This window comes from Magallana gigas, chromosome 9, assembly GCF_963853765.1.
Source record: "Magallana gigas chromosome 9, xbMagGiga1.1, whole genome shotgun sequence".
NCBI lineage: Eukaryota > Metazoa > Mollusca > Bivalvia > Ostreida > Ostreidae > Magallana > Magallana gigas.
In genome coordinates this window covers 33933879-33958448 of record NC_088861.1, presented here as the reverse complement: position 1 = coordinate 33958448, position 24570 = coordinate 33933879, and the positions used below count along the sequence as shown (strand labels likewise).

General features: G+C 31.0%; 1 long non-coding RNA gene across 1 annotated transcript; it reads left to right on the top strand.

The window, feature by feature from the left end:
- The first annotated feature begins 1773 nt into the window (after positions 1 to 1773).
- Positions 1774 to 16070, top strand: LOC117691052 (uncharacterized). Its single transcript, XR_004602846.2, has 3 exons — positions 1774 to 1994; positions 13023 to 13081; positions 15808 to 16070. It is a non-coding gene; the product is annotated as an uncharacterized lncRNA (long non-coding RNA).
- Positions 16071 to 24570: the final 8500 nt, after the last annotated feature.

Below are 24570 nucleotides of genomic sequence, written 5' to 3'. Positions count from 1 at the left end.
TTGAATTATTCAAATATGAGTCACACATATGATACATGGATAAATATAAATCAGATAAGTTTTAGGGCTTTTCCTTTTGGCAATAGTAAACATAAAACCGGAAAAAAATTCTTATTTAATACAAAAGTTATTCTTTTGCAAAACGTCAACATAAGGCGGCAACGAGTATAAAATTTAAGTTTAAGTAGATGGATTGAGTGCAATACTTGGTTGCATGACTTTAACAACATAAGCGTCACATTCAATTTTTTTATGTGGGTAGATATCAAATTTTGGTTATTTCAATTTATATAATGAGTGACAATAGCACCTACGCAACATAACAGAAAATGCGAAATATTTAGTTATCATGTTACACCCTTGAGTCAGTGTGTTGGTATTGTGTTGGTATTTAATGAATGCAGTGGAAAGAATTTCCAAATTTTAAATAACCTGAAAACACCATTTAGGTATTCAATGGCATTATAAGCCGAATAGGATCGTGTTGCGAGCAACATTAACGTTTCTGTACGATTAATTTGAAACGAGGGAAATACAATTCTAAAGAATTAAAAGATTCCCAAACATGTAATCACATATCAGGTAATACCGGGAATGATTCTTTTCTTCAAGTTCAACTTTTTTTTATTTCAATTTTTCCCGTTTTAGATTTGAAATTTGCTTTTTTGATAATATTTGATTTAATAAATCTTTATTATGTAACATCCAATTAAAATGTTATGATTGATAACTTCACAAAACTTTTTAAGGTTGTTAATACCATTCATCTACAAATTGAATTCATATTATTTAAGAATTCAACAAATTTTCACCAACGGCTTTTACTTTTACTCGCTTAAAATTTACACATCATGTTGACTCTTGGAATTTTTTATAGTAAATGCACTGTGTTAGAGATGTCCTGTATTGTCTTTGCTAAAAAGAAAATACACGGAATATATTTCATCGTTAAAACGCGTATGTAGGACATCTATCATGTTAACAATAGAGCGTTCTATCTACACTCTTCTAAGAAATATAACGAGAATATTATGCATGGAATCAAATATGTATTTGCCATGAAGGAGACACAAGTAAGTTTTAAGTTGATTCATTAATATATATGGACAGAATGCAAAGCAAATTTCCAATGAAAGTTAAAAAATAAAAAACAAATTGGTAATCTCTAAGTACCAATGATGTTTAAAATATACAAAACAAAAGACAGTTTACTTCCTATTTATCGGTATTAAAGTCTTTTTTTTAATATAGTAGTATATTTTTGTGTTTAATATATACACGACCTAAAAAAAATATATAGTATGTTACCCTAAGAACACTTAGTTCCGTTGTTTCAGCGATATTCAAGGCCATAAGGTTTTATGAAAAAAAAAACACACAAATTCGTGGCCAGATGTTCTATAAATAATTTATGTCTTAAGTTATTGTACTTCAATATATACTTCAAATATTTCAACAACATAATCTCCGAAATTTAATATTCATAAAAACAAAGTTAATATCAATTTTGAATAGAATTCTTAACATTGATAAGTATATAAAATATTTTACTTGGATTACGTTAAAAGTTGGAATTTTATTCTGCTTTTCAATCCACATGAGTCATGTTGACACGTTGTTTTTGTTTCCCCTTTTTTAAGATACATGAATTAAATTATAAGCTTAAAACTTATTTTAATAACCTTGAATACATAGAACAACTTTTTAAATTTAACTGTATTCAGATCATACTATTATGATTCAAAAAAAATTTAAAAAGTATATTTATTGTTAATAACAATTGAGCAAACATCACAAACTTTCTATTCATAGATTGTGATTTCCAAGGAAGTTTAATACACGGAACTTTTTTTGTACAACTCCAGAGTGGCAATATCTGATAGAACCTAATGATTGAAAATGAACTGCAAATTTGTTATAGGTGGTCACATCTTCTTTATTGTGACATCTACTATTGTTTGCCAGGGAGTCGGTAAAAAAGGACCATGTGAACAGTAAGAATTTTGAATGTTATTTTAAAATTTTATAACATTTGTTTCTATTTCAATGTGATTCAATGTATAAAGCCTTTACTTGATATATATATATATATATATATATATATATATATATATATATATATATATATATATATATATATATATATTTATCTTATTTCTTTTCCGATTTTTTTTATTTCCATTGGCGCTTTTTACTCTACATATCTTTTTCAAAATATAAATGTAATTAAAATCTTGCCCAGAACAATAAATTACAAGTTAAGTTTAAACCTAAGAACCGTAAAGCGAATTTTTCTTCTAAGATTCAACTAAACGTTTGATTTTATTTTATTTTTATTTAAATCAAGCATAGCTTCATTTTTACTCATTATTGATCTACTATTAAAAAGTTGATATCTTCGGTGTCCACTCACATTTGTGACAAACAGGTGACTCAATGCATAATGCATACAATTTATGGATAATGTTTCGTCGTAATCGTTTTATATCATTTAAAGCTTTGTGGAAAACGACATTTAAATTACAATAAGAGAATTTCACTTTAATGTCATCATCTTTGTATAACAAATTTATTCTTTAAAACATATTGTCGGTAAGTTTCCTCCCTGGTTTGTGTCCCAACACACAATGGGATTCGCACAAAAAGCAAAGTTTTGGGACGTGATTAAAAAAAAATTAACATGATGAACTTGTACAAGAATTATAATAATTGTTTTAAATATGTATAAATAAAGAATTGACTGTAAACGATTTTGCAAATTGATAGACAAATTTTGTTCGACCTTTAACAAAACGTCCTCTCAAAGCAGGGGTTACATGTTAACGTTTTTTATGGATTTTTCTTTTATCTATAACTGACTTTCGTATGAAAGGGCTATAACTTATTACTTTAATTGTAACTACTCCATTGTAACCCAGGTATTAAAAATTGTATATTATATCAAAAAGTAATTATTATGTAATGCTAAAATTGAAATATAATTGAATTTGTCACCATTATACATTTGATATTAATATTATGTAATTTTAATACAGTTTTAGATAGTAATTACATGTAATACTAATATACCAATATGAATTTCATAAATAGACTGAAAGAAGCTGAAATCGAAAATTGGTTACGTATTATCGTCAAAAAAGTTTCTTGTGGCCTGAAAACGCGCTAATATCAAATAATTATAAGTTGAAATAAACACAAGAAAAAAGAAGGAACAAACTAGAAATAAAAAAAAATAAAAATGCGTTTGCCTTAAAAATAAAACATTTATACCTTTTTATACATAATGGTTCAAATTTCAATTTTTTTCACATATGCGTAAAAATATTAATCGGAAGTATAATTCGCCTACTAAAAGTAAACCTTGTTCATGCCTTGCTATTTTGGAAACCAAAAAAAAAAAAAAACAGTGCAATGTATCTTATTGTTTTTGTTTATTGCATATACCGTTATGCTTTCGTATTACAGTAACAGAGCTGACTAATGGTATTACATTCCGATTATTCATTTAAAAGGAATACGTGTTGCTAGTTTTGAAAATGATTTTTCTCCTTCCATGTGTAGTTTTATAGATGTGTTAGTATGCAGCACACGATTCACAGAAATAACTTTAAGGATTTTTTAACGTTTAGAATAAAACTGCAACAGAGTTGAATCAAATTATGAGAACATGATTGGTGGTCATACATGTACAAACGCGAGCGCGGTTCCTGAAAGTTTTTGTTTTTTCGGGGGGGGGGGGGGGGGTTGTCCAAGGGATATATATATTTGCCGGGAGGAAGGGTTATTAGCAATTTTGTGTAACTTCTTAATATGTAAATATTAATGATATTACTATAAAATTTTCTGCTACTCTCTCTCACTCTTCTCTCTCTCTCTCCATCTCTCTCCTTTCTCTGTCTCTCTTTCCCTGATATGGCAATTACCTTATCCGTCCGAACAAATAAATTATTTGTCTGTAAAATTAAATTATCCGTCGGTAGGAATTCCGGTCCGTCTGAATCAATCTTTTTTCGCCCGAACAAATAGCTTTTTGTCCGAACAAATCGCAATTCCTCCGTGTGAATAACTTATTTGTCCGAGAAAATAACTTATTTGTCTGAACAAATCTTAATTCGTTCAAACAAATAACTCTGTTGGTCCGAATAAATACGATTTAGTCCTATAAAAAAATGTGTGTGTTTAGGGTAACACTGATAAAAGAATTAGGTTAGGTAGGTAGGGATTTTTTTTTTTAAATTCATATTTTTTTCTGCATGAATAATAAGAATGTTTGTTTGTGTCATATTTAAAAACTGATTTTTTAATACAAATAATATAAAATTTACAATTGGATAAAAAAAACAGACATCTAAAAATGGTAGGATCGGGGCATTATTGTAGGTTAGGTCGGGTTACCCTAAACGAACAACTTTTTTATGGCATTATCTAATTTTTTGTCTGGCTCTTCCATACCGCCATACAAATGGGCTTGGTTGAAATCTTTCCAAATCCAAGATAAAGCAACGGTTGATCAATTACCAATCATTGCCATTTATGACTGAAATAATTATAATTACGGTTACTATATCATGGTCACTAAACATTGAAGCCAGAGCTTGGTGTGTAAAAAGTAATTTATTCGAGATTGAAAACATGTAATGTAAAGCTCTTTCACAATTGGCGGACAAGCAGAGGCGACACAATATCCGTGCAATCGAAAAAGTGAGATTTGGATCGTATACTGTTGCCGAAATGATATGAAAAAAAATACTCGTGCAAAATTCACTCGATCTAAAGCGGTCGTTGAGCGATGCAAATGCATTTAATTTTGCGGTATGTCTTGTGTATATTTGCGAATGCTGTGCTGTGAAAGTAAGTATTGTAAGATACATGTAAGAGAGGATCGCACAAGTGATCAGGTGATCGAACGATTGAACGTGCGACAATGCGATTTTGCAATGCATGGTACGAATGTTCATATGAGTAAGAGGGGGTATAGTCTGAACCAGAGATGATGTTACATGGTATATTTGCTTATGAAAAAGCATGGTAAATTAAAGTTGACAAATCTGACTAAGATTGTAAAACTTTGCAAGCTTACATGAGTCAACTTGAGCAAACACACGCATATTCGCAAATACAGCTACACTTTATCTTACGATCTTTAAAATGGTTCATATCTCTTGCGAATACACAGAACGTTGTAAGATGTCCATTCATGTAATGATTGTGCGCTGTATTGCGATTATTTGGATCCCATTTGGTAGCGTCTGAATAGTGTGTATGTCATTTGCTTTGAAGAGACTTAATGCGTTTACTTAATCCCATGCAATGAATGCGAGACATCGTGTAACAAACATGTATGCCAGAGCTCGTTCAAAGCTAACACAAATTAGATCGCACAGTGTTGTAAAGTTTTCTTGCGTAAATTGAGAAAATGTCTTGTTTTAAATCATTATAAAGCAAAGCATGTAATTAATAAAATAAAATAGCAGTTATGAATTATAAGTCTTAAATAAAGTTCGACAGACTTGATCAATCAAACTGCGTAAATTACCATGTTGCTTAATATAACTGTTATAAATATAGGCCTGTTTTATACTGAAAATGAAATACCTCATTAGTATGATAATGGTCTTCAAATGTTCTATATCAATTGGTACCAGGTGAAAAGCACTTTGAACTATCTATCAATTATTGCTATAATGAGAATATAAATTGGATAAACACGGAAATCCTACAAGTACATTGATTTTTTTTTCATTTTTGTGTAATCATGTACCATGACACACACTCAACATTTTCTAAAGTTAGAATTTAAAAAAAAACATTTAAACTTAACACTGTTATTATCTGGTGAAACTTTTTTTTTAATTTTACTGTAACATTTTTCAACAAATTTATTTTTTTCATAAACATCTCAGATATTTTTTCAATATTCACTAGGACTTGATACATGTTCAAAGAACCTTACTGTAGCTAAGAATTTATAAATTAATGCATAATCCTACTTATATAATGTACTTGTCTTGGGATATAAAGCCTAAAATTTTGTTTTTCATAGATAGATAGATAAAAAGTATACATTCTTAGGTAATTAGACACATTTTTACAAATGACAAAAAGGAATGTCTACCAACAAAAAAAGGGAAGAAATACAACTGAGATATCCAGTACAATAGAAATAAGTCTCATTTCAAATAGTTGTCTGACCTATTCTTACTCAGCTAAATCCGTACCCAGAATTCAAATTATTCTTCAAAAACCAAAATGTAAGACAAGATATGACTAATAATTAATTCAAAAACAACAAAAGATAATCACAACCTAATTTTGTAGGCACCATTATTCTTTGTTAAAGACTTGTAAAACATTCCCCCATACTTATCCCCAACAAAACATGTTTTAACCATTTGTACATAATTAATAAGTACAATAAATCATGTAAAAAAAACACAGTTTTTTCGTCAAAATTTAAACAAATAGGGAAATTATTTGCAGTAAAAAGCATTTATAAATACTTAAAAATTATGAATAAAAGGAAGTGCTGATCTGCATACACAATCATATATGCAGTGCACAATAAATTTAAGACAATCGTCTAATAAACTCAGATTAAACTATAAATGTACAATATACATAAAGTACACACGCATTATTTGTAGCTTTTAGTGTGAACTGGGGTATCTCAGTTATCTAGTTTCAATGCACAGATCAATCATTGAATGTTTAATAATTTTTTGGAAGACAAATTTTAATGAGATCTTAATTTCTGCCCATACAAGTGAAATATTCTCGAGATGAATTGATCTTTTTAATTGAAAAATATATATTACTATTTAGTTCATGTTATTTTTTTGAGCCGTTTATAAATTTGAAGAAACGGAGAGCATTGTTAATTCAATATTAAACAAATGCTGAAAATTATCTGGAGATCTGCACTATAGATAATACATGCATCTACTATTATCCATTATACGTATTAAATACATTTGAGAATAAATAAATTTTAAAAAAAATTAGACAATGCATTTTGGCAATTGAATGTAGTATTTTCTTTAGACATGTCAACTGGTGAGTGGTCAGACATGGTATTCATTTACTGGATAAAGGTATTCCTGTCGACTTTTCTACAGATAATAAGACATCCATATAATTTTATATAATCAAAATAACAAAAGAAATGTCCAAATATGTTTTGCCTCATTATGAGTTATTCATAAAAGCTCTCACAATCCAGCGTTATTTAAAAGTTTCATTAAAGGTGAATGTACAAGACATGTAAGAAATACAAATGACACTACAGCTCTCACTGTAATTCTACAAGACTTTTAAGGGGAAAACTGTCAAAGAGAGGTTACTCTGATACAGAAATAGACCCTATTATCACAAGCATTTGTTATAGTACTTGAGCAGACAGAAATGAGATCCTAAATTAAAATAACAGCAAATCGAAACTCAGAAATAAATAAGTGTCACAAAATATAATCTGAAAATCAAATGATTTAAAAAAAGCTTAAAATACTGGAACAAAATAAAACAAACCAAAGATGCAAAAATAATCTTTACATCGGAACTGAATACAGCCTATAGCACGAACCAAATCATATGCGATATGATTATAAGGTCACGTTTAACACAAGAACATACTGCTAAGGTGGACCCCTGAAGAGGCGAGCCTTCGGCAAATACCCGTTTAAAAAAACGCCGAAAAACTCTTTACTATATTACAATAAATACAATAAGGCAATCTATGTAAATAGAAAAGAAATGACGTCAAGTTTGGTTTAGGGTGTCGGGTCCTATTAAATTATATGAACGAGTTTGGCTGCTTGATGTCCTTTTTTTCAGATGTCAGAATTTCTGTTCAAAGCCCCTTTTATTAAATAATTATCTATAGATAAAGATTATTATAAATATCACTATTGAGATGAATTATTTCAATATTGGTTGGCGATGTACTTACTTACGACGATAATTGGAATATATTATTTCAATAGTGGTTAGTAATGGTTTTTATAACGACCACTATAAAAAATTAGATGCTGTCATTAGACAGCAATACCCGCACCAAGTGTTTGCCCCTAATTAACACTGTTTTGTACCAGTTTAATTGAAAAAGAAGGCCACATGCAAGCTCCAGTAATACATTTAAAAATTATAATTTTCATAACTGAAGGATGAGATCCCTTCCCATATGATAATACAGATGAACAGCACTTTCTGTGCAATTTTGGGTTGAACTGTTTGCAGTGAATTTTCAGTTAATAAATAATCTTAACATTTCATGTCATAGAAAGTATAATGGTCTATATAATTATTACCAACAAAATTAAAAATTAAATTATACCCCCTCCTTGTGGCGGTTGCCGGTTTTAGAATTGCTTCTGTGTGCCTACATGTACATAATCGTGTGCACAGATTAAGAGAAGGGGTGGGAGTGAGGTTTCCAGACCCCTCCCCCCCTCCCCATGAAAATTCATTTATATCAATTGTAAAATTACAAAAAATACACCTTGGACCCCAATGCTCTTACAGATATGTAAACGATCTAAGCCATTGTGCTTCAATGTTAGGTAACATTATTTGGGGGGTAAATATTTAATTAATATTTAATATACTTTATTGTTTATCTCAATAGGAAGTATATATACATCACAATATGCAGGTGTCCTGCACCACCTAAAAGCTGTTATTTACCTAACAAAATAGTGCAAGTGGATTTGAAGATACATGCATGCTACAAATACCTGATCTAGTCTGAACGTACACAACACAGGTCTGCAGGTCTCGATCATTAGCGGCTACTAGTTTTACCCAGCTCTTCGATTGTATACATACATGTCTGTGTTTTCCATATGCAGAAAAGGATTAGTTAAGATCAGCTTAAGGAATTCATTATTGTGTTTTAATTGGATTATCATTATGATGTTGACCAATTTAGGTAAGCATAATACATGTAGTAGCAGTAGCACAATATAATGAGATGCCAGCATACATAAGTTCTACTTTCACTTTCTAAATGTGATCTCCCTTTGACAGCATACTGTATCATCATCTTTTAATATTTAAATAAGCTTATCATCGTTACCTATCCTATCACATTTCTATAGTTTCTGTCATTTTAGTTGCAAAAGTTATTTTTTTCATTTGTCAGACTTGCACTATTGAGTTGACCCCATATTGACCCTGTATAAACAACTTCTTATTAAATTTGTCTATTACATGTAGGTAAGTGTAGACACTTATCATTTTTATATGAGTAATAATAGGAAGGAAGGAGTATTTCTTTCTTAATGTATTATAATGCATCAAATACAATGTAGGTCATGACCTTAAGGGACTGTTCTGACCTCATGAAAAATTGAATAAAGCAATTTCCAAAATGTTAATGTGCATCAGGAGAGAAAGAGCAATCAAGAAATGATTTAAAAGTTGCTACTGTACACCTGTAAGAATGTATTAAGACGACTTAATCGTTAGAACCAGGTAACATGGGGGGGGGGGGTGAATAAGGAGTATAAACATTTATATTAATTTGAATCGTTTTTGGCAATGAATACTATTTATTGATCCCAAGGTAGAAATATGACCTATGATCATATCTCAATAGATCATTTGTCAAACATGCAAGGTGTAATGTAATTTTTTTAAGAATAACATTTTTTACCAGTTTATAAAAGTTTTTAGACACCCAAATTATATTTTAATTATAATAGATCATTCGACAGTTAGGGGGAGGGGGGGGGAGAGAACAGTTTATATTTGAGTTTGTTTGGTGGTGGGGGTTCCAAGTAATATATTTGACAATTTTTTAATGTAATTTAAAATAAGACTTAGCCATACTAAAGTCATGAACATGAATAGTATAGAACAAAACTAATACATGTATATATACATAGGAAGTATTACAAAACATAGATGATTGATCTATATCTGGGTTCTTAAATTGAATCATATATCATGTACATATTAAATTATTTTTTCTTTGTTCAAGGCGTTTCAGATTGTATGTAGGTCATGATCCCAAGTGCTTTCCCTGAAATTATCAAATATCATAAAAACCATTGAGATTCCCCCCTTAATCCAAAGATATTATTCCTCCTTAGGTCATGGCGCATCAGATCATTATGGCATGTAAGTCATGACCCTAAGGGGTCATCCTGACCCCCTTAGAATCAGAAATTGTCAATTATCTTTAAATAATTGATGTTTGATGATCCTATCTCTATTTAATCTTTATTATTAAGTCTCCCAAATGAAATTAGGAGACTTATTGTTTTTGTACGGTTCTTAATACATGTATTATTATTCTTCGTCTTCTTCTTTTTCTTCTTTCCCACTCTGAACTTGTTTCTCAAAGATGGCTGAACAGAATTGAACAAAACTCTAGGATATGATAGGCCTGCATATCTAGTTGTGCACCCTGGTTTGATTTTTCTCATTTTGGGTTAGACAACCACTTTTCGGGGGGGGGGTCAAAACGGTGTGGGATCTAACATTGAACCTTGTAGGAAGAATCGTAGACTCTATTGTAAATGGTAACTTGAAAACTGACAAAGATAATAATATAGGGTTTTCATAATCATATATTGACTGTTACTGGCAATATATAGGGTTTACTAGATCTGATCCCTGGGGTAATCCCCACCCCTCAGGAATTTGAAATTACCATATATCTCAGAAACTGTTATAATCATGACCCCTAAACCATATATATTCATGTTTCTGATGTCAAGGGGCATCAAATGTTATGTAGGTCATGGGCCCTGTGGGTGGTCTTGACCTCCTCAGACAGCAAGTCCCTTAATATCTTCAAAACAGTTGAGATCCCCACCCTTAAACCATATATATTCTTGTTCCTTGTGTCAAGGGGCATCAAACGGTATGTAGGTCATGGGCCCTGGGGGTGGTCATGACCCCCCTCAAACAGGAAGTGCACGAATATCTCGAAAACGGTTAAGATCCCCACCCCTTAACCATATATATTCTTGATCCTTAAAGGGTATCAGAAGGTATGTAGGTAATGGGCCTCAGGGTTAAAATTAATTTGCACATCTATGGAACAGTTCCTATCATATCCGAAGATATGTGTCTATCCATTAAATCATAAAAGGAGTTCTAGGATCTATGTTTTTTGAAGTGATAAACGTCAATTTTCTGCTACTATTTGACTCCCTGAATGAAATTTAAATTTTTAAAACCTTATTGCACATCTATAGGACAGCCCCAATTATATCCCAAGAGATGACGTAGTTACTCCAAAAGTTGTAAGAGGAGTTCTGGGAACCATACTTTTTTTTGCAGAAAACGTCATTTTTTGTTGCCCACTGATCCCCTTAATAAAAAAAAAAATCTGGAACCTGATCACACCTCAATAAGACACCCCCAATCATATTCTAGACGATCATTTGGCTACTGCCAAAAAAAATGACGTTTTTGAAACCAGTTTTTTGTAAATAACAACGTTATTTTTCAGCCATTAAATGACTCCCAGGACAAAATTGAAAATTCCGAAACCTTATTGCGCATCTTAAGGATACCCTTAAACATATTCCAAAAGATGATTTGTCTACTGTTGAAAATGTAGGAGCAGTTCGAGGAAGAATGTTTTTTGTGAAAAAACGTCATTTTTTACCAATTATCTGACCCCCAGGACTAACAGAGAATTTTTGAAACCTTTTTACAAAACAACATGATACCCCAAATCAAACTCCAAGAGTTCAGTTTGCTGGTTTATTAGATGTAAGAGCAGTTTGAGAAAGTAAAACGTGATGAATAAAGATATGGAATAAAAAATAATTTTTGGTAGTCATAAAGTCATGTAAAGGAGTTAAAATTAACGTATGATATAAATAAATCAATTGGTTAAAAAAGGCACACAGGAGCTGAAATTGGGAAATCATGGCGTATTTACACGTAGAAGTCAATGCGATCTTTTAATTTATTATTTTTTTAAATACTTTAGGGAACCGGTATTGTTATGTTTTTAAACCTAAATTATGAGATGAATTATTTTCAAATACATTTTTAACATGTTATACACAGTTTTTTTGCTTTTTCTGTTTCAAATAATATTTATTTTTGGCAAATATTTGATGATATTCCTGTAACAATTTATCTAGTGTGTTTTATTTAGGAAATTATTATTATTTATGAGATTGTTTTTCTCAAAAAACTTACATTGCCTTTTTGTACACATTCTATGGCTATTTGTTTTGAAAAGACAATTTTTTTTTACCGATTATTTTTTTAAAACTTCTATTTCTTACAATATAAAGTATACTGAATAAATTGAAAAAGACGTTTAAAAGAGTACTACTTCGAAAGTAATACAAGTTTGATTTTTGTTGGCGGTTGAACAATAGTTATCATCAGCTTTCTATATATACATAATGTTTTTCAAGGAAATTTGATGTCCGAAAACTCTCAAACAACATTTGACACGAAATCATGTTAAAGCTGAGAAATTCAAAATGAGTTGCAAATACGTTACACGTGTTCGCACTATCTTCTTTCTGATTTTTACTTATTTTGTCTTGGGAGCTGGAAAAAGAGGACCATGTCAGAAGTGTGAAAACAGTTTTAGTATTATTTTCACTTTAATAGTAATGTTTTTATGCTATGATTTTCAAATTTGTAAATACTGTGCATGAAACAAAAATATAAACGGTTTTATCTTTGATAAATTTAGTTACCTGACTTTTTAATAACATTCTGTAATTTGTTTTCACTCTTTATATTATATATATTTTAAGAAAGTAAAATAAATTCAAAAAATCCAAAACAAATACAAAGAGCATGTTGTTTACCCTTTAAATTGCCTCAAGATTGATAAAAGTTTGGTTGATAAAGATGTGACACACTTTGAAATTTACCTGACTTCTAAAATCATAGGGAATTTACAATTGTATAATTTTAACGTGTTTGTTATCAATTTATTCTTTTGCTTTTTCAGAAAAATAATTTTAATCGTCTTGAATTGAATGTTTTTATGCGTTGTATCAAACTATTGTAAAAAAAAAGATTAATTGTTTTTTTAGATACCATTTTGGTTGCTGTCCATTCACTCAATGGGATTCATTTAAAAATCGATGTGTCGGTATGTGTTTTGTATTTACTTTTTACGCTATTTTAAAGTATTATTCAATAAAATTAAAAAGATTGTCTTGAAGATTAAACAAATGTCTAAAGCTTTGTCGAGGGCTTTAAAGACTGGCTATTTTGCGTAATTTTGTTTAAAAAATGCAAAGGCTTTTTTTTTTTACCATGTATAGTATAACCCAACTTTACTATTACATGTATTTGCAACTTTATTTCAGAACATTTTCAAGAAGTTTTTTTTAAGAGTCATCTATCTTTACAGACAAATTCTATAAGGATATCTAAAAAATGAAGTTCAATATCATAAATGACATCAACATACATGTAGTATATTTAAATATATAGATGCATTGATTTTTACTTGGGTGCACAAAAACATACGAAATGAAAATAAAAGTCGACAACCTTAAAGTGGGTGTTGCGGCTACAGAAAGATAACTCAGATTTTTAATAATGTCGATAGAAAATTTCTAATATTTTAGTATCCCGGTAGGACCATGTAGTTAATTATTGCCTGATTGCAACATCGAAGTTGAAGCTTGTTGAAAAATCATTTTTATTTTTGATGATTTTTGTTGCTTCTGGTTTTTTTTCTCTTCAAATTAATGAAATGAAGGGTTGGCCTTTCACTTTATTTCAAAATCCTTTTTTTTAAGTTCTTGAAAATTTAGATCAGGGTGAAAAACAATTATTAAACTGACCTTAAATGAGCCAATGTGTATTTCGTAATTTTTATTGTGTCAGAGATATCAAATAAAATTCTTTCACATTTTTTTTATCCATGTCCTAGAAGTAAAAATGCCTTTATTTGAACGCGAGTGCATAGAGTGACATGTGTCATCAAAAGACAAGGCATCGTTTTTATAATATCAAATGATACTACAAACACTGTAGTATCGCATTTCCCCAATTATCTTCATTATAGAGTATTTTATTTATTTAAAGAACATGGAATATTTTTTTTATACATTGATCATCAAGAACATGTTTTTTAAAACTGTTTTTTTTTTTACCAGTGAAGCTGTTTATCACCTATTTATTATACATATATTACATGGCTTCGAGGGCGACATACCAGAATATTTGCCCCGAGGTGACAGGAAAGCCCTGGAGTGTTATGTCGCCCGATGCCGAGACAAATATTCTGGTATTGTTGCCCGATAAGACATGTAATATATGTTATATAACATTTTTAAACAAATCAAACTCGGGTAATCTACATTTTTATTTAATTCACAAGAGTATTAAATGGCACATGCTCATGTTTAGTCAATGTACAATGTAAAACGTGAAGTAATACGCCGATCATTGATTCTTAATCAATAATAATGAAAGTTCCTCTGAATTTAGATGAACAAACCGCAGACGTTGGCCTGACATGTTTAAAATTCGCTGATCCGTTTACGTTTGCTTAGCAACTGGCTCGTTGAATTTCGAACACGACGTAACTAATATGCAGAATTCTTGCACGCGATGGTGATATTACAGTTTCGGGAAGGCAATATAACTATTTCCTGTGAAATAAAACTGTTTCCGGGAGGGCAATATAACTGTTTCCGGTGTGATTCAGCAATTTTCAGGGAATAGTAATAAAATTATCTCATTTGTGACATAACGAGAAAACTTATTCAAAAATGTTATATAACAAAATAAACCATGGAACATTCTCACTAAAAATTATACAATAAACCTTGTTAGTATAAACACGAATATAACAAATTCTCGGATATAGCAAAGTTTTTATAGTCCCCAGAAGAATTCTAAACGAATGTTTGCTAAATTATAACGAATTAGGATATAAAGAATTTACGGATATAAAGGAACTCTTTTGTTTATAGAGGCGTTGTTATTCAAATCTCATAGAATACCATAGCATAGCATAGCATACCATATATTTAAGTCTTTCGTTTAGATTTCTCATAGCATAACATACAAATCTCATAACATGGCATTGGAACCTTATAGCATATCATTAAAATTGCATACCATAGCATAAAATTGTAAAAGATATGCATGAAATGACTGAGAGAACTGATTTTGAGTCCCGAAGAGAGGAATGATAACGAAATTTTAAACTTTAATAACGAATTTCATTACAGTTAAAAAAAGTGTGCACTATCATTAAACATAACAGTTTAAATGAATTTAATTTCATATAAATTTTCAATTCACAATCTTATTAGTAAAGATATCAAAGTAATGTATTTTTATTTTAAGCCTGATATAGCAAAAGTTATACTCATTTGAAAGAAAATATGTATTTAGTAAATTCGCTATAATTATTATTACGAATTCGTTATACAGATTAACGAATTACGGATATAACGAAGCAAAATCATTTGTCCCTAGGACTTTGTTTTAACCGACTGCACAGGGCTTTGAGAATATTGCATGTGTTATTCATTTAGTGACATGACTGAATCTTTTTGTCACTTTAAAGAGTGACCACAATTCACTGGACAGAATAGCATAAAGAATCAGTTGTATTAGTTAATGAAGCATAACACGTAACAGATGTTTTAAAAATGTTTTTCCTTGTCTATTCATTGTATTGTTCATTTAAAAACTGATCATGGAAATAAGCTTGTACTCGGTCAAGATTAATATAAAATTGATTCAACACTTAAATTTCTTTTTATGTAGATGGCTACACACTAAATAAATTACCTTTTTGCACGAATATGATTGAAAACGATAAACTTTTTTTTTCCTTTTATTTTAAAGAGTGTATGCCTGGATATCTCGACGAAAACTGCAGCAAGACATGTGAATATCCCTTTTTTGGAGAAAAATGTGTTCAAAGTTGTTCCTGTGAGAAAGACTTGTGTGACTTCATGTCTGGGTGCAGAAAAGGCAAGTACATTCATCAATATACTAGTGTATATGTTTGTACACTGCAGTTATTTTGAAAAAGAAATGCTCCTCCTAGTCACTATTAATAAAAATAAAAAAAAATATTTTTTGATTTGCTTAAACAAACTATTGAAGACGAACGCAGCACTGTTAATGTTTACTCTTTGGTTGCGTCGACCAGAAAGTACAGGAAATGACATCATAAAAATGACGACATAATAACTATGACATCATAAAAAACAACAATGCGTCAATAATGCTAATAAATAAAGGAATTTCCGGTTGTTATAGGTACAAATACATTAAAATACATTTAAATTACATATGCATTCAACTTTGTGGTCAAATAAGTCCAATGACGATAAATATAAACAAATGACCGATTGCCGTGCATTTGTCGATGTGACGTCATACTGTAAATTTTGACGCATATTTTGAGTAGAGAGAGGCGGATCAATATCAGTGAAAGTTATTTTGATTAGACATGTAATTATTTTTTAGAGTGTGTATTTTTTTCTAGACTGTCTAATGTACAATTTCGATGTGTTTGACATCGGGAAGCCTATCTAAATCCACTTTTTACAAGGGCATACACATAACAGATTATAACAATCTTTTTGTTTTAAATTAAGGGAATATTTAATTTATTTAAAAGTGCTGCTGCTTCTATGTAATTTATAGAATAAATTTAGAAATACGTAAATTATTAAGCAAAGGTCATATTAATTCCAATCGAAGCTCATTTCTTTGATATTTATTTTAATATAAGATTAACTCTATACAAAGGAACAACACTTTTCAGAATCTACCAAAACAGTAGAATTTATTTATCATTTGAATTTTTAATTAAAATAAGGGTGGGCACTTGTTATATTGAAATTTGTTTATGACCTCCATTTGGAAGAATTATCAACGCATGTCACGTGACTTTTAATTTAGGAGACCACGCTAACTGTCATACAAAACAGTATTTACTATACTGTTTCATTTAATGTCATGATAAAATAATTTTACATTAATATTTTGTAATAAAAGATGCATCGTTTTATTAACGTTTAAATCCGCTGATATTTTCATGGTAATCCTTAACAGTGATGCTAACTAAAATCAATTTATCAAATGCAGATTATATATTATGACAGATGAGCGAAACATAACAGAATCCGTTTTCCGAAAAAAAATAATCTAGTTGGAGTTTAATAAAAACAAGAAAAAAACAAAACATGGTTAATGTTTGTTACGATGTTTCTTATTTGCGTTTTTTAATGATATTACATACTTTATTTTGTATTTCAAAAACAGGACTGGTTGTCCTTTTTTGACAATTTTAAATGTTCGTGTCGTATGCCATTTTTAGTTCAGTCTTAATATATATTCAATCTTCTAGCTTACTATCGATATATTAGATTCGACATTTTAAAGATGCCTAATGTTATTTTACAATTTTTACATAGCATTAAGAATGGTGCATATCTTAATAACTAGGGAATTCAATTTGATTTAATTTTTTAATGACTGGCCAAATTGCACTGGACGGAAAAAGCAGGAAGAATCAGCTGTATTTCTTTATGAAGCTTAGCATGTGATATTTGTCATGGCATCTAGTCATTGTATTGTTTTATTCAAAATTATCACAAATTTAAGCTTTTCTTCGATTTGCATAGATTTCAAATAATTTAAATGCTTAAATGTTTAATGTGTCAGCAATTAAAAACAATCAGGTTGCCTAACACCACGTACTTTGTGCATGTTCAAAGTGCGCGCCGTCGCATGGCGTTTTTCAATGTTCAAGGCGATCCCACCGCGATGGACAAAGATGCCGTTGCGTTCTTACGGCGCTCGAGGAGACTCTACTGCGTTTACCTTGGCGTTTTACATTATTGAAGGACGCAGCGGGATCGCCGTGAGGACGCAGCTCCGGTGTGATAGGGGTTTAATACATAAAGGTATAGAAAAAATAATAAGAAGCACGTCACCATTAGTGTCGATTATTATCTGTATCAAACAGCACTTTTGCAATTAAGAAACGTCAATTCTTTTTAACAAATTCCATTTTTGCGAATGAAATATTTTGAAATCATCCAGCATATTCTTATTTAAAGTTGTAAGATATTTTTAACTATCATTGATTGAACATGTAACGGAGCTATATAAGATCTGGCAATTTATAGTGGATAATTTCTGTATGGGAGCACCCACTGTTCGGTTTCATCACCCAGATTTTATTTATTTTACCCGCATAGTGTGCGTCTATCAATAGGTATTTGTTTCAAATTTGCAAAAACATTTTTTTGAATTTTTACTCCCTTTATTAAGACTTGTAGTTGTAAAACAATTACACCCGCGTCGACGACGGAACGAGTCTTAATAAGGGGCGAAAAAGTATCCTTTTATGTTAACTTTGCTGTACACAATTTTTTTTCCAACTGAAATATGGATTAAGTTAATAAAAAAAAAGGAATGATTATTATTAGGCATTAAAATTCAAAATAATTGTTTAAAAACGTACATATTATTTGCTATCGGACAAGACGCCCGCAATCATTGACGACCGCTGAGTACCATATCCTTTAAATTGACATTCGGAAATTCTCATGTTTGCATTTCAAGCTTTATTTTGGAGTCTAAACCCCAACCAAATACTGTTACTCTGCCATTATTACCTGACGTTTAAAATACATATATTTATGAAAATGGGTCACAGTGGGATGGTCGGTTAGATGGGGTCCAAGAGTTGGATTATCTCTATAAGTAAGATTCGGGGGTAAACATTTGTTATTAGAGCCTTCAGGGCTGTAAATGTCAATCTTGACCAATATCTAGAGTTTTGTTAATAGTGCACACAAAATGCATACAGCTTATTTATACAAGTAAACAATGCAAACTGCACAAGAACATTTTCTAAAATAAAACTCATATCATAATATATAATATTCATTTTGGTCAAGTTACAAATTGCCATGTAGTTTTGCAAAATAAAGTTTAAATTGTTAGTAAAATAACATGTTTTATATATCCCCCCCCCCCCCCCTCCTCTTGCCTTGGCAGTGAATTTCACAATTTACGAGAGGGTTTCATTGTTATCTTATGCATGAACAATGACAATAACAAACTGTCAACCATCTCAGAAATCCATAAAACGAAATACAAATTCAAAGCAGAGCATGTTATTTTTCTCAAATGTATATTCATTGCAGTATAAATGAGAATTTATTACATTTTTATAATATGGCCATACTATCCTCGCCCTTAGATCTGAACCCCTTTCCCAGAGGCCATACATTTTTCTATTTAGGTTGAATGCGTCATTGACATCATACAAATGCATTTGGTTTTTCTGTAATATATATGTGAGTAAAGAAGAATTTGTTTATTATCTAATACATGTTTACTACATCGCTATATTAGCCCCACCCTAGGGACTGAATTTTTGATGAAGGCTTCGTGGACACAATACCCATGTATTTATTTTTTTTCCATCATGTGCGAAAGTAGAGAAGATTTTTTAAAATTTCGCCTTTTTTGGCCCCACCTAAAGGCCTGGCGGTGAGGAGGGGTGTAAAGCAATGAATTCCTTAATTTATATTTATATAAAATATATTACCATTGTGATGATTTGGTAACAACTGACCTTGAAGTTCTCAAGAAGAAGTTAAAATCAGAAAATTTTCGATAGACGAAGACAAGGTTAAAACCTGTCACTCAGATGACCTCAACAATCAATTTCTACGGGAATTAATTAATAATACATGTATGAAACTGATACCAAATCGTAATTGTAATATTTGTAATGAATTAACACAATACACCACAGATTCTTCTTATTATTCAGGCATTCAAGTATTTTAGAAAGACTTAATAATATTGGTGGCAACAAAATATAGAAATTGTTAATCTCTTGGCTATGGAAGATTCAAAGATGTGATTTTGGGTTGTTATGATTACAGCAATACTCCACCAAATTTCTGTATTTTACTTGGAAAATGTTTTAATCATATAACTCGCCCAAAATCACACAGCAGACAAGTTCATTTTACTGTTTTAAAAAAAAATATCTAAAAAAAGATCCATGCCAAAGAAAGGTTATGTATGTTCAACAAACCAAATTCATATTTTTTTTGGAATTCTGGAACCTTTTATTCATTTTAGCCAGATTTTAACATTTATCAACCAAACATGGAGTACAATATTAATACGAAGAGTTCTTTATTTTTGTTGTCTTTGTTTGTCTGCATGTTTGCTTGTGTTTCTTTTTTGTGTGTATGTGTGTGTGAATAAGCAAACAATACAAATAAAAAAAATGGTATTTTTAAGAGGCATTCCCTGTAAGCACCTTTACGTTTTTGGCACGCATAGAAACCGATTTTGCAGAAAATATTTTCAAAATGTAGACCTTATGAAACTATAAAAAAGAGGCCAATTGGCCTTAACGGTCACCTGAGTAGCATATATCCCATACACAAACTTGTCATGGAGTCTCATATATGCATCTAATTAATTAGGTTTCATACTGGAGTATAAAAATTATAAATTTGTAAATACAACACATTTAATTCAAAAAGATCTGTGAAACCTATAATTTTGGTGAAAAACTAAAAGCTCTGGTCTACAAAATAAAGAATTCAGTTTTCCTTTCAGGTGTGTGGGAGTAAAGAAGATAATTTTTTAACGTTATATGCATTAACATCTATACATCCATTTTGGCCTGCCCTAGAGTCAAAACCCAAACCCAAGGGGACATGAAAATTAAAATTTCAGTAGAGGACTTCCTGGTAAACATGATTATTAGTCGTTTTTTTTTTATACAGATGTGTGAGAATAGAGAAAAAGATTTGTAAACATTATTTGCATTAACACTTTATTGCCATATTGCCCCCCCCCCCTCATGTCATGAACCCCTGACCCAGGGGCCATGAATTTCACAATTTAGGTAAAGGAGATTGTGGATATCATAACCATGTATTCAGTTTTTTGCCCACATGGGTGGGAGTAGAGAAGAAGATTTTCTAAGATTTAATACATTTTTACTATATGGCTATATTGGCCGCACCCTAGAGCCTGATCACCTAACAAAGGGGTCATGAATTTCACAATTTTAGTAGAGGGCCTCATGGACATCATAACCATGCATTTAGTTTTTATCAAATATATATGGGAGAAGAGAAGAAGATTTTGTAAGATTTAATACATTTTTACTATTTGACCATATTGGCCCCACCCTAGAGCCTGAAACCCTGACCGAGGGGTCATGAATTTCACAATTAAGGTAGATGGCTTCATGGACATCATAACAATGCATTTAGTTTTTAACAAATATATATGGGAGTAGAGAAGAAGATTTTCTAAGATTTGATACATTTTTACTATTTCGCAAATATTGGCCCCACCCTAGAGCCTGACCCCTGACCCAGGGGTCATGAATTTCACAATTTAGGTAGAGGGCTTCATGAACATCTTAATCATGCATTTAGTATTTAACAAATATATATGAGAGTAGAGAAGAAGATTTTCTAAGATTTAATACATTTTTACTATATGGCCATATTCGCCACACCCAAGAGCCTGATCACCTAACAAAGGGGTCATGAATTTCACAATTTAGGTAGCGGGCTTCATGGACATCATAATCATGCATTTTGCTTTTAACAAATATATATATGGTAGTAGAGAAGAAGATTTTGTAAGATTTAATACATTTTTACTATATGGTCATATTGGCCCCACCCTAGAGCCAGAACCCCTGACCCGGGGGCCATAAATTTCACAATTTTGGTAGAGGGCCTCATGGACATCATAACCATGCAACCAGTTTTTTCCTCACATGCGATGGAGTAGAGAATACGATTTTTGAAAATTATGGCTTTTTTGCATATTAGGCCCCGCCCGTGGCAACACAGGGGTGGTAGAGCCATAAATTTCACAATCTAAATTCTTCTTCCCATTGAGATGCTTCACACCGAAAATGGTAACGATTGGCCTGGTAGTTTTCAAGAAGAAGTTAAAAATGTAAAATGGTTAACGCACGACGCACGACGACGGACGAAGACCAATTGCAATAGGTCACCTGAGTGACTCAGGTGACCTAAAAATTCCCATGTCAAATTATCTATATACCGATTAGTTATATTGGAAACTCGATCCAAAACTCAATTTTTGTCAAAATTGACCATTTTTACTGCAGAGTTATAAAGAAATGCGGCAAGCTCAACGTTTAACAAACATAGAATTAAAATCATGATATCTTCTGCTATCTAAAAATGTAAAAACATAATGGGGAAGCTATCCTTATTGTGGTGAACTAATTAGTTTTAAAATGTTACATTTTTGGGAAGTGAACTACCTCCCTTTACACTTTCTTTTTGCTGAGAGTTCAAAAAGAGAAGTGTTGAAACAGCATGTGAACAAAATGTGTCAACAAAAGATTTTTATCTTTTCTTTGTTATGACCTATAGATATTGTCACTACACCTCTGATATGAACCACTTTTAGGTCTTTGAAATTACATCCTTTGCCTTATCATGTTTAAATACTGCAGTTAGATCTAATGAATCTTTGTAACTTCGGGTTTGTAGTTTATTATTAGTTATGCATATGAATAACTAAATAAATCATAATATACAAAGAACATACCAGTTATAGTACATGTAAATACAATGCTCCGCTGGAAGTTTTTTAGTCTAAATTAGTAAAAATATGAAATGTTTCCCTTTTAGTAACTCCAATCTCTGAATAAAAGCAGGCTAGAAAGTCAATACACACAAAGAAACCCAAACTTGTTAAATACATGCATGTAAGTGGGGAAAACTGTGGGGAAAAACATAGCTATTACATAATCTGGTATTATAATAATATAATAATTATTTCCTTAATTACATAAACCACTCCCTCGATCACAACAAAAGCTTGGAAACACAAAAACATATGATTACTAAGTAATTAGGAAAATATTTGTTAAAAACCAAACTCTTTTCACATATGCTTATAAGTACGTGTATTCATTTTTAAAATTTTACAACTGTTTGTTGCATGTACATTTATGTAGAATGCATTCATGCGTGTGGGGTATACAATCAACATGTTGCATGTACATTTATGTAGAATGCATTCATGCGTGTGGGGTATACAATCAACAGTCAGAGGTAGTTTGAACATTTTTGGGGTAGAACATTTTGTTACGTTCTTTTAAGTTTCCTGCTATATTAAGAAAGTTGTAACATGTTACAAAACTAATTGTTATACTGTTTAGGGGGGGGGGGGGGGTTCCAAGCATACTCATATCAATATCAATGAACAAAAATGCATATTGGTACTGTATCAGTATCATACTGTATCATAACAAATCTAATTGAAATATTATTAATATGTAACCAGAAAAAGTGTGTTTCTCAGTAAAAATCAATACCATTTTGTCCTAAAATTGATAGGTATGTGTATCCATGGCAACAGAGTTGCCTAGCAACCACTTTTTGGTGTTTTTATGATAGGTATATGATGATATGCATCATACTAAAACTTGACAAAAGTCCATGACTATGCGTGCCGAACCTTCTACACAAGTGTTTAAATGCTTACAGAGAATGGCTCTTAATTGTAAAATGTTTTTAATTTATCAATGTCTTACTTAATTCAGATGAAATACAGAATACTACGCAATGTACACCACCGAAGAAACCTTTTGATGGAAACTGGAACAAGAAAGTGATATCTGATTCATTGATTGTCGTTACAACGGTCCTTGCTGTTCTCTGCATTGCCTATCTTATACTGCTTGGTGTTGAAAAATATCTGATGAAGTCAAGCAGTGCAGAAAGAATTTATGTTAACCAAATCAACTCTTTTTGAAACAAACTCCTTACACATTTTGTAATGTTGATGTATCGATGACAAACATTACATTCGTGACATATGATATATAATAGCATTTATCATTATTGTTACGGTATTTAAGTTTCAGGAATGAATGTTATCTGTTGGCACCTAATTATGCAACGTTTTAAGCACCTGTCTTGGACTATCATGATTTATTTTGAATTATGTGACTATATGATTGATAAATATCTCATTCTTTGTTTAGCTAATATCCAACAATCTAGAAAATATATTATTTTTAAAACGCTCATAACATATGAGATTAATATAACATTTGATTAGCTTTACATAAAACTAAAATAGATCAATAATTCCACAAATGCTACGATTTACTAGAGCCGAGCAAGGGTTTTTCTTATTTCATGGGAATACCCTATCATATGATACTGCTAAAAATATATGAAACAGGATTAATACCAAAAAAAATAGATAGTGCATGGGCTTAACATAAACAAAACATGATGATTAATTCTGTTTCTATGTTGTAAAATAAACATTACAGTTTCTGGAGAATGCTGGGAGCTTGAAATATTAAAAAAAGACAATTATTAAATTCAACAAAAACAGTTTATGAACGGAATATGCAAGGAGTTCCCACAATAACCGTTTTTTTTAATGTGAAATGTGTTGCAATTTCCGACAGCTCCCAGCACTTTTTTGGTATAATGTAGTTATAATGGTAAACATGTAAAATTTCATTTGATTAACGTATCTCGCGGGTTTGCTGACGTCACAATAGGATTTGACGTGATGAGTTGACCATCA